Genomic DNA, 12,805 nt, shown 5'->3' on the forward strand with positions numbered 1-12,805 from the left:
AACACTTTTCCAATGTATTTTACTTAATGGCAATAATAATAATAATAATAATAATAATAATAATAATAATAATAATAATTAAATACACAAATAAAAATAACACTTTCAAAATTAGTTTTACTGAATGGCAAACATAATAATACAAAAATAATGAATATAATAATATTGAATATAATAATAATAATAATAATAATAATAATAATAATAATAATAATAATAATAATAATAATAATAATAATAACTCAAATAAATACCTAAAAACACTTTCAAATTTCATTTTACTTAAATGGATATAAAAAAAATAAAATAAAAAAATAAAATAAAGATAATAATAATAATAATAATAATAAGTTGGCGGTTCATTCCGCTGTGGTGAGCCCGGATTAATAAAGGGACTAAGCCGAAAAGAAAATAAATGAATGAATGAATGAATGAATGAATAATAATAATAATAATAATAATAATAATAATAATAACAATAATTACCACTTTCAACATTAATTTATTCAATGGCAACAATAACAACAATAAAAAAGTAATAATAATTAAAATATAATAAAAATTATAATAACAATAATATTGTCATGACTTACTCTCATATAAAGGCACAGGACTGCAGAAGTTATCCAAACACAAATATTTATTAACAATGTCACTTACACAAAAACAGTGGAATCACACGTAGGAACACACAGGAAGACAATTCAATACCAAACAAGAAACTAAACTAACTCAAGGGGTATAAATATTAAGGACATGAAGGGGAGAGACACACAGGTGAACTCATGAAACAAACGACAGGCAGGAAAACTGAACAAGGGAATCACGTGACCAAAACATAAGCACATGGAACACAACAACACAGAACCTGACAAATATTATATGCACAAATTAAATAAATAAAACAACACTTTCTAAATTAATTTTAATCAACGGCTATAGTTGTTAAAAACAACAACAACAATTACAATAATCATTTTATGATAGTAATAAAAGTTTTATTTTCTTTTAACTTAATTTATTTTTATTGTCTATTAATTTTTTTTTTTTTTTTAGATTTTTACCTTAATCTGTACAAACCAAACTTAAGGTTTTATTTCCTCAAAAATGCATAAACGGACACAATTTATGCCATCAATGCAGCGCAAATCAGTTTGGATAAAAGCATCTGCCAAATGCACGAAACATGTAACATTTAAATAATAACAACAACAATGGCATTTTCAATTGCGCACACCCACGGAATCGCCACAAATTGACAACAATCGCGGGCTTTCATCTTTATATTGACTTCAGGGTATTTCAGAATGAAGACGGCTATGTTTTCAGAGCAACAAAGAAGAAAGGAATGAAGAATTGTGATGTAGGTTTTCTTTTGTGTGGCTATAGAGATAACAAAGCCTCTGCAGGCATGAAGAGCACAACAGTGAAGAAAAACAATGAGTCATGCGCTGACGGAGGAGGAACACATTAGCAGTTGTGTTGGCTACACTACACTGGCCGAGGGCCACAGTTTTAACCTGTGTGAATGGACGTCAGTGCGTAGAGTGCAAAGTCGCTGCCCATCCATGACACAATTGACACCATTAAACCGGTTTATAGTTCTGCTACAATTAAAGTCAATTAAAGAATGAGGCAGGAGAAATTCTGAAATGACAACAAGCACGCATGAAAATGATTCTGTGAGCAAACGGCATGTAGGTAGTTATTTGCTGAAGCTGTAAAAGATGACATTACTGTAGCTTGTGGCCATGACAGACAGTAGCATTAGTTATTTATGGTGAACCCAGTAAGTTTTCAACCGGCAGGCCAGCCCAGGGCATAGAACAATGCTGACAAGGACACAGCTTTTTTTTGTTATTCAGTGCTGAAATTCCAAAGGTGTTCTTTTGTAAAACTTAGAATAGTCTGGTGGAGGATCTTCCTTGTACTTTCATAAAAAATATTTCCACAACAAATGTTTATTGATAAAGTGAAGAAAATGACTTTCGGAATGGAAATGATTTTCAGAAAAAAAGCCTTTTGTGCTCCTCAGAAGTTTAATCCAAGATTAAAAACACCAAAATCTGTATTAAAAGCCTTTTTCAGATTCCCATTATATTGGATTATTTTAGGGATGCAATACATTTAGGAATTTGGCTGAAAGCAATAAAATTATAAGTCAAAATTAAGGGGCTATGCTGTGCCACATTCCACTGAAGCTCTCTGATTTCACTCTGTCTTTAGTTATAGTCACTGCACAGTGTGAAGCAGCACTTACTCTGAATGCAAAAAGCACTGCGCTATGAAATCCATTCATTTCAATTGCTTGGGGGTACTACAATGGCTGTTTGTTGATGCATGGACCAAAGTACAAGAGCACAGAAGGGCAACATTGATTAGATTGTTCAAAGTTGCTCAAATGTTCTGCTCAGTGGATATTCTTCACATATAATTATCCAAGCATGAACCACACATGCTTACCAGAAACGCAAAGGCTGCTAAAATAACATGCATGCATATGGTTCTATAAGTTCTATAGTTATTTCTGATGCTTGCAATAGTACTACTGTACTTTCAAACAAAGCAAATCGTAAAATCCTCGTGACTCGTTTACTGTCTGTGAAATGTATTTTTTAAATTGATTAATTTAGTAATTGATTTAATTGAAATTGAAATAAATTAAGTATATAAATCCTTACAAAAGTATATTATTAAATAAATCATTATTACAAAGAATCAATAATTTTTAGTTTCAGCACAGAATTTGCATTTCGGTTCCTGTTGGGATAAATTGCAGACCGTCTGTGTGTTTCCTCAGTAAGCTGGAGCTCCAGGAAGGCAACAACAACTGAGAGATGTGAATCCAACAGTTTATTGCTCTCTTCTAAAGAAGACTGGGGTATTCCCAGCTTTTATACATCATACTCAGGGTTACATGGGCTATGAATACGTGCAAATATTCAGCTCAGTAAGGCAGAACAATTTTATCCAGTGCTCAAGAATGTCAAGGCGCAACGTCAAGGCGCCTAGTACAGGGACAACTTACAATAAGATAAGACACAGTTACAAAACAGAATATTTGGAGAGTGACTACATGGATATTTCTTTCAATCCCCTCTTCCAGGCTCAGTTTCTTACAAGAGCCTGGATCATACCATATTCTCATAAACTCTATTTGTTAAATGGTTACCCTCATTTCCATTCATAGCTAAATGTTCATACCCTTTACCTAAGGCATTAACCATCCTATACATTCTTTCCATAAAACATCTCAGAAGACATGGACCAAAAATACATACACATAAGAAAATAATAAGTACCGGTACTACCATTGAGACATATGGAGCCAATGATCCAAACAGGCTTTCTAAAAATCCCCATCCCCAATTAAAATTTCTTTCCTTCATCTCATCCTCATACACCTGTGATGATATCCTTTTCATCGCCTTTACAGCTTGTCCTACTCGTCCAAGATCCTCATCATCCGCGGGAACGTAAGTGCAGCATTGGCTCTCTCCGACCAGGGAGCAGACCCCGCCCCTTTCCGCTAAGAGCATGTCCAGAGCCAGTCTGTTTTGCATAGTCATTAGTCTCAGAGCTCTCATCTCCTCTCTTAGTCCAGAAATGGCATCCGTGGTACTGTTTATAAAAGAGGCCAGTCTATAATGCATGATCTCTTGCTGTTTTAAGGCATCTGCTACGCCAAAACTGGGAATCATAGCCTCCCAGAATCTAGTCCAGTGTGATCTCATACGGTGTTCGTCGGGTACGTCGTCCTGGGGAACTGACCTCCGTTCCCTTCCGAATTGTCTGGCAAGATGCATGACAGTGACCATGTGTTGTAATTGGATCACAGTACAAAGACCAGTCCAATTGGTGGGGTAAGTGTTGAAGATGGTTTCTCCCCCACAATACCAGTACCAGTCATCGGCCAGGACCGCATCCTGTCTCGGCCAAGTGGGGACACAAGTTACATTGCTGCGTTGACAGTATGTGTTGTTCAGGTTGTAACATGCCGTGACAGCTGTCTCATTTGTGATATTAGCACATTTAAGTTTGTTCAGTTCACAGGTGCCTGGGATGTAACGTGGACAAACACTTAGTAGAGAACTATATTTTTTATTCTTTCGCCATGGTAAATATACCCCTGAAAATCGATCCCTTTCGCCAATTACTATATTACAATCTTTAGCTCTTAAGGTGGATACATTACCTCCATTTGTCCCATTAAAGCAAAAAGAAAAAGTGAACCCCTGGGGTTTCGTCAACAAAATATTCAAACCCATAGTTCTAGGTGTAGGTATTACAACAGAATGATTCTTTCTGCTAGTTGATTTGCAAAGAAGCTCCCATGTTTTCTTGTTAGAAACACATGTGGGGCGCCACTCATAAATATCTCCCAAAGCATTTGTACAAAAAGCAAGTTTAATACATGTGAAAGGCAAAGGTTTCAAGGATATAGTCACAGCAGAGGAGAACACTTCTTGGCAGACAACACATGACTCATTGGTTGTCTGTCGTGCAGTCCAGTTAGCATACTGCCAGAATAAGTTGTGTACTTCAGTGTGGGCCTGTGTCAGTCCCAGTAGGGTTATCAGTAGAAGTAGTCTGCAAAACAAAAACTATTAATATCATATCATAGACATTTACTTCAATGGTTTCACTCTGGTGCCATGGATCCACTGTGGAAAAAGATCAGTTAATACAGCAGTGCGTGTAACAGCCAGAACCTCAGCTGGCCCTTCGTATTTGGGGTCAGTTAAATCTTTCTGGGGTTTTATATCTTTTATTAGCACCTTGTCCCCTATCTGGAAAGGGTGTGCTGCCTCAAGTGGAATTTCAGGGTGTTTCTTTGTTACCCTTTCCCAATACTGATTAAGTTTCTGAATTAGGGCCGCTGAGAATTCTGATATGTGGTTAGAAAGCTCAATACCCACTCCCATAATTCCCCCTTGCCATGGGATAGGGAAAGGTCTTCCCATGACCACCTCATATGGTGATAAAGAATCCAAATTTGCTTGTGGTGTCATTCTCAAATCTGCTAGTACTATTGGTAAAATTTTTACCCAATCTTTATGACCGTGTTGTCTTAAGGCCTTCTTTATCTTTCCTTTCAAGGTTCTGTTAGTTCGCTCCACAAATCCAGATGATTGTGGATGATAGGGTATGTGGAAACGCCAATTTATATTTAATTCAGTTGCCAATTGTTGCGTTACCTTTGATGTAAAAGGTGTTCCTTTATCTGAATCGATACTTTGTGGGATCCCATATCTAGGTATAATTTCAGAGATCAATTTCTGTGTTACCACCTTTGCATTTTCCCTTGAGCAAGGAAAAGCTTCTACCCATTTTGAAAATTTATCCACGCAAACCAGTAGATACTTAAACGGTCCCCTCTTGGGCATATGCGTAAAATCTACTTGCCATTCAGAAAAAGGTGTGATCGGTCTTGGTAAATGTTGGTGCTGTGCCACAGGCTTTGATACATTATATTGAGCGCATATAAGGCATTTGTCAAGTATGTTATTAATGGTGGTTTCTAATTTTGGGACACAAAACAAAGATCGCATTGTTTCATGTACCCCTCTTCGTCCACGATGAGTGACACCATGAAATTCGTGGACGAGGAATGACAGTGCCACATGTGGGAGACATAGGCGACCAGTGTTGTCGTGCCATAGACCCATCTTTTCATCAAACGTGGAAGAAAAGGCGTCCCAGAAGGACTTATCCTCGTCAGTGGCTGATGCTTGTAACATAGCCAAATCAATGTCAGGGAGCATCCCCGAAGCAGAGGTTGTAGACAACAAGGAAACGTGCATAGAGTCCTCAGGCAAAGGCTGTTGTGCTGCTAATTTAGCATGTCGGTCAGCCAGAGCGTTTCCTTTGGCTTCATCAGTGTGTTCCTTCGAATGGCCCTGAGTTTTAACAATGGCCAGTTGCGAGGGAAGATGGCAGGCCGTTATTAAATCAGTTATGAGGGTATGATGGGACACTGGTCTACCGTCAGCGGCAATAAATCCCCTAGATTGCCAGATGGCGCCAAAATCATGTGCCACACCAAAGGCATATCTAGAGTCTGTGTAGATTGTAACTGGTTTGTCAGCATATAATATGCAGGCTCGAGTAAGGGCATACAGTTCAGCCGCTTGTGCGGACTTAAAAGGTAGAGGGCGGGCTTCTATAACTTGATCAGGCAGTGCACACACAGCATAACCACAGAGGTAGACGCCATCTTGTGGCTTTGAACAAGAGCCATCTACAAAAATGACTTCTCCATGTTGTAGTGGTCTTTCAGCCAAATCAGATCTTATGGAGCAGACAGCATTGATTTCCTCCAAACAGTCATGTTGTTCAACCAACAGTTCATCATCAAATGGTGATAACATGTGATGGAGGGCAGCGGCAATATGACTATGGCCAGTCAGGCTTTTCACAGTCAGATTGGCAGTAGAAGTCAAAACGTGTTCATAACCAGCCCTTCTCTGGGCCGATAAATGCTGTGTATTGAGGTTATTCAATACATGCGTGACCTGATGTGGTGAATGCAAAATCAGAGGATGCGAGAGAACAATTTTCTCTGCATCCTGTACCATGACTGCACAGGCAGCAATAGCTTGTAAGCATCTGGGGAGGCCCCGAGCCACTATATCTAAAGTCTTTGACAGGTAGGCGACAGGTCTCATGCCACCCCCGTGTTGCTGGGCCAACACTCCTGCAATGGTTCTGTCGTCATTATGGACATACAAATGGAAAGGAAGGTCATAATTTGGTAAGCCTAAAGCTGGGACAGAACAAATAGCCTTCTTTAGAGCATGAAAAGCTGCCCGAGCCTCATCTGTCCAAATGACGGGCGAGGTTAGTGGTTCTTTGTGCTCTACACATGAGCGGAGAATGTGATCATAATGCGAACAATCAGGGATCCATTGCCTACAATAATTGACCAAACCCAGAAATGACAGTAGTTGCTGTCTTGTTTTGGGGATAGGGTGTGTGGCAATAGATGTAATACGGTCTGTTGTCAATGATCTCTGGCCTTTTGACAAATGATGACCTAAATATATTACCTTGTCTTGGCAAAATTGTAGCTTCTCTTTGGAAACTCGAAACCCACAGTGTGCCAGATGATTTAGCAGAAGCATGGTTGCATGCTTGCACGTATCATAGTTTTGTGCTGTGACTAAGAGGTCATCAGCATATTGGTGGACAGCAGCCCCTTCAGGCATATTTAATGATTGTAAACAATCATGTACTACTGCAGAAAAGTAGGCTGGACTGTCGACATACCCCTGGGGTAACCTGGTCCAGGTGTATTGGATTCCTCTGTGGGTGAAAGCAAAAAGAGGTTGGGTCTGCTCTTCTACAGGAATGCTGAAAAAGGCAGAACAGAGGTCAACAACAGAAAAAGTATCATGTATACAATTGATACTAGACATGATGGTTGGTACATCGGGCACAACAGGCGTTATTGGTATTACGGCCTCATTGATTTTTCGTAAATCTTGTGTGAACCGCCAAGAACCATTTGGTTTCGGAACGGGGTTAACAGGGGTATTGTAAGGGCTTTGACAGGGTCTGAGGACCCCTTGTTTCAAAAAGGAGGCGATTATTGAATCAATGGCCGAAGCCTTTTCCTCACCTAGTGGATACTGTTTTATGCTGACGGGGACATTATGTTTTAAAGTGGCTTCGTATGGAGGACATACCACCAGACCAGTGTCATCCTTATGGGTTGCCCATAGATGAGGAGGTAAACTAGAAAGTGCTTCTTGGTCTGTAACAGTTAAGTTGTCATGCAGAAAGAAGGGCAGGCCATTGAGTGGGCCCAGACAGGGCTCAGCACTATCTGTTGTGTGTACCACCAGCTGGTCATGTTTAAAGGTCATAGTGACACCTAATGCGGACATAAGGTCACGTCCCATTAAGTTATATGAACACGAAGGCATAAATGCAAACTGTACCATAGTCCTTGTGTTTCCAACCTTTACAAGCAGGGGAGGGGTCAGAGAAGTTTTAAAAGGGACCCCATCTATTCCCACAGAATCTACAGTTGAAGCACAAATAGGACCCTCATACTGTCCCCCAAACGACGAACGAGTTGCCCCAGAGTCCAAAAGAAATGTATACATTTTGCCCTGCACCTCAACCGGAAGGGTGGCTGGTTCTTGGCCCTTCACAGAGATAATAGAAGTAGAGAGCATTGTTGCGTTTGGGGGTTCAGGACTCTGTGGGGACCCCTATTGTGGACCCTGTGTCCCTTGATTGGGCACCTGGGTTGGGGAAAAATTACACTGTTGGTAAGGGGAGGCTCCTTTCTGCTTATCAGATTGCTTCTTTCTACATTCTCGGGCCCAATGACCCTGTTTTCCACAGTAATGACACTTTCCCTCCCTTCGGGGTCGTGCCCCCCCATTAGGTGCCGGCCTAGAGCCTTGGAACCCACCCTGCTGCGCACCTCCCATTTGTAGGAGGGCGACATTCAAAGTTTGATCGAACAGACCATCGCCAGTCATCGTTCGAAGCCTTTGCTTGAGCTGTTCTGGAGTCATTTGAGATCGATCAGATAATTGAAATTTAAGTATCTTCTGAACATCTGGAGTACAGTTACTAATAAAAGTGGAAATAAACAGTGGTTGTGGCTGCCTTTCAGGGAGATCAAATCCTCCCAGATGTATCCAAGCATTGGAAAAACGCTGGAGGAAGGCAGAAACTGTCTCTTTCTTTTCCTGCTTACAGCTGGTCACGTGTGACAAATCTCTATGAGCACAACGAGTGTCCACAAGGTAAGCAGTAAGCTGTCGCTTCAGGGTATCTATAGCACCCTGTTCATCCCGCCAGTAAAAGTACGGTACATCTTTTGTGTATTCTTGTTCCTCATAATCCCCTTCTTTAATTTTTACTCTACGTATCATTTGCTGGGGTTGTAGTTTAACCTCATCATTTTTAGAGCACAAGCAAGGAACAGCATCAATGAGGGCTGTCTCATCATATTGAGACCCCATTTTGTTCATCAATATAAATTTATAATCAGCTCCTGTAAGCTGTGCATTTCTAGAGACACGTATCATAGTTTCTACAAATTCTACTGGCCTGCTCATATCAGGAAGCAGTAAAATGACATCCTTGAGCTGTGTTGCGGAGGGAGGGGTTACTTCGGCATGTCCCCCTTTCTTTGAGACCCATAGGAAAGCCTGATTATCCCCTTGGTCTGGTTTCTCTGTGCGAAGCCTCTCTAATTCTTGTACAGGATACAGAGGCATCCTCTGATGTGCCTTTCCTTGCCCCTCATCAGGAATGGGGGAGGAGAGGGTAGGAGTAGGAACAGTAACTGTAACTGAGGGAACAGTAACAACAGGGGCTGGAGGCACTTTGGGTGTCTCCTTTCTTTTTACCTCAATCTTTGATGCTGATCCTTTAAGAGGCTTCGGAATTAATTTCTTTACCTCTTTTGGTAGGTTAATATTTTGTTTATCATTCCACACACTCATCATCTTCATCCAGATTTCATAACCCTTTTTCATATAATCATGGTCCCATTCGGGATCTCCTTCACTTTCATAAATTAATTTGTGAGCCCGTTTTAGCACATGGGGGTCAAATGACCCATCTCTAGGGTAGGGACGCATCGCTTGTGCCTCAGTCCACCCTGCTAGATTATCTAACCATGGATTAGTGTAATATCCCCACCCACATCGATACATCCAATCTTTAGGGCCTTCCCCTATCTCAGGCTTGGGGTATGAACCACCCATGTTAGTAAATACTTACTAGAAAACACACAGAATGATCGTTTTACTTTTGTATAGCGCGCTCTTCTTGGCTTTTCAGGGAAAATCCCAGCCAAGGATTACTCAGTTCAGTAATGAAGCTTATCAGGCAGTCAAACCAAATTCATGTCTTGCCAGCTTCCTGAACACTCAGTTCAGTGATGAAACTAATCAGGTAGTCAAAACCAAATTCATGTCTTACCTGATCAGCTTCATCACGTCGGGGGTCACCAAGTTGTTGGGATAAATTGCAGACCGTCTGTGTGTTTCCTCAGTAAGCTGGAGCTCCAGGAAGGCAACAACAACTGAGAGATGTGAATCCAACAGTTTATTGCTCTCTTCTAAAGAAGACTGGGGTATTCCCAGCTTTTATACATCATACTCAGGGTTACATGGGCTATGAATACGTGCAAATATTCAGCTCAGTAAGGCAGAACAATTTTATCCAGTGCTCAAGAATGTCAAGGCGCAACGTCAAGGCGCCTAGTACAGGGACAACTTACAATAAGATAAGACACAGTTACAAAACAGAATATTTGGAGAGTGACTACATGGATATTTCTTTCAGTTCCCTAAGTGAAGTTTGATAAACTAATTTCGAGAGGAGCATGTGAAAGGATTGATCATGGCTGATCTCTCATCCACAATCATTGGCAAACCAATCAGATTAATCCAGACCTACAATAAATAATCCACCTCTTGTTACTTTCCTTAACTTCATTTTTGTAAAAATCCCCCATCCACCCAATCTCCCCCCTCTTTTTCCTCCTCCTTTTCCAGGGGAAGCTCTCAAGAACTACCTGATCTTGGATCCCTTTACTTGCTAATTGACCAGGCGGGAGCTCTGGACTCAATTATCTACGAGTTCAGGGTCCTCTTCTGCGACAGCATGCCAAACCTGCCATTAGTATCAAGCAATATCTGAGTGTAAACTCTTGAATTCCTCTTAAAATGACTGGATTTTGTTTGTGGGTAAATATGACCACATCTTGAAGAGACAGTTCACCCCAAAATGTAAAACTGTTCACTCACACTGTGGGAAGATGCTGTTCGCTTACAAGTTGTTATATATGGTTCAACATTCAAGTTAACCACAAGTAAGTATTATTACTCAACATATGCATTTGCACACACATATATGCCATGTGACACAAAGCTCATGCCCCACATAGTCACAATCATGATCAGGATTGTGTAATAAAAGTAACAATGTACTGTAGTAGTAAACGCTTAGTTTTGTGGCATAGATCAGGGGTTCTCAACCTTTTTTATTTCAGGGCCCACTTCTTTCTCTGATCAATTTTTTAAGGCCCACCTGTCTGACATTTTCTCTGAAATGTTTGAATGAAATGCTAGTTTAAACCCTTATTTATTAACATATATATATAATACATTTGTTGTGCCTTCTATTAATAAAGCTGGTTTGAATTGAATTGAATATTATTTCTATTATCAGCATTTTATAAAAAGTTAATTTTTATAATTTTATTTAAATATAATTATATATAAAACTAAACATATATATAATTTATTTATTTATACTTTTTTTAAACATACACAGATTCAAAGAGAACCACAGGTCAACTGGGAGATTGCAAAAGGCCATTTTTCGCTTTAAATTGGACTTACTGAATATCTATTATTAAATTTCTATTATTCAAAAATACACAGACAAATGTAAAATACAGTAAAACACCCTAACATTAAATCTGTTTAAATGTGTTGATCTGATGGAGGTTAAGTTTACTGCTGGACATTGGGAGATCGCTGACAGGAACAGTAAACAGCTCCGCCAGAGCACGTCTGAAGCTTATATCCAGGTTTATTTTACATTCTATTGCAGAAACACCACTGAACCTCGCTAGATCCTCCTGTATGGGCATGCGTCCGTTATATAACACTCATAGAACATTCATTTGGACAACTATGCAGATATATTAAATAGTTCAAACAAAAATACACAAAGAGAGACTTTCACTTCACGCATAGTTTGTGAATGAACAGGCTTGCGTGTACTAGTAGACACAATTATGAGGCTGTTTTTGCGGCGAGTTTGAAGAAATCAATCACAAAACAGGAGAAAGTGTATTACTTCAATCATTTTAATATAGCATATTAATAATGAAATCCAAAAATTATAGTATAATATTGAGAGTTCATTTTAAGCTCGCGGCCCCACCTGCAGGATTACTGAGGCTCACTAGTGGTTGAGAATTCCTGGCATAGATTAATTATTTTGGTTTTGAAAACCTTACTGTATCATATTCATTTTGTTTTGTCTGCATTAGACATGGGCCAGTATAAGATTCTGATGGTATGATAACCTTGGATAAAAAAAATCACGGTTTTAAGGTATTGTGTTTAATGCCCTAAAATATATTCTTTTTAAAAGTCTGGATAAAAAAACTTAAACGTTGTCCCCTTTGAACACTTTATATTTCATTTTGAGGAACATTTAAAGTATTTTGTCAGGCTTAATAATTCAAATGAATCATTGACTTCTGCTGTCTTCATTCATTTTCAAAAACACAGATTTCTTTACTATTTAAAAGGGGATTTCTTTTTTGCTGGATATACTGTTGTCCTAAAAAAAAAAAAAAAAAAAAAAACTTGAATAAAAAAAATACACAGTACATACATATACCATAGGAATGATATGACAGTAAATGTTGGCGGTTTAAAACCTTGACTTTCCAAACTGTGCTATATCTTGAAAATAGTTATCATACCATGCCTAGTCTGCATATTGTGTTGTTTTGACACTCGTTGTAGCCACTGATTAGCATTTTATGAATCATCAATACGACAACAGTATCAGCTAATAATCTTCTTTAATGTTCTGCTGAAGAAACAGTCACTTTTCAATGACTTATCGGTAAGTAAATGAACACATTTTAAAGCTCATCTCTTTGAGTTTTAAGACAATGTATCTGATAGTAATACTACAATGACATAAAATCTGCAGCAGAAGCACTTCTTGCAAAATGGACCAAAAAAGATGACATCATCTCTTGTTAATGGTGTACGCTCATGTTTGACATTAAAAAGCAATCTAG

General features: G+C 39.1%; 1 protein-coding gene across 16 annotated transcripts in view; it reads right to left on the bottom strand.

The window, feature by feature from the left end:
* gria1a (glutamate receptor, ionotropic, AMPA 1a) overlaps positions 1–12,805 on the bottom strand; it is a 381,070-nt gene that overhangs the window by 78,561 nt on the left and 289,704 nt on the right.

This window comes from Danio rerio, chromosome 14, assembly GCF_049306965.1.
Source record: "Danio rerio strain Tuebingen ecotype United States chromosome 14, GRCz12tu, whole genome shotgun sequence".
NCBI lineage: Eukaryota > Metazoa > Chordata > Actinopteri > Cypriniformes > Danionidae > Danio > Danio rerio.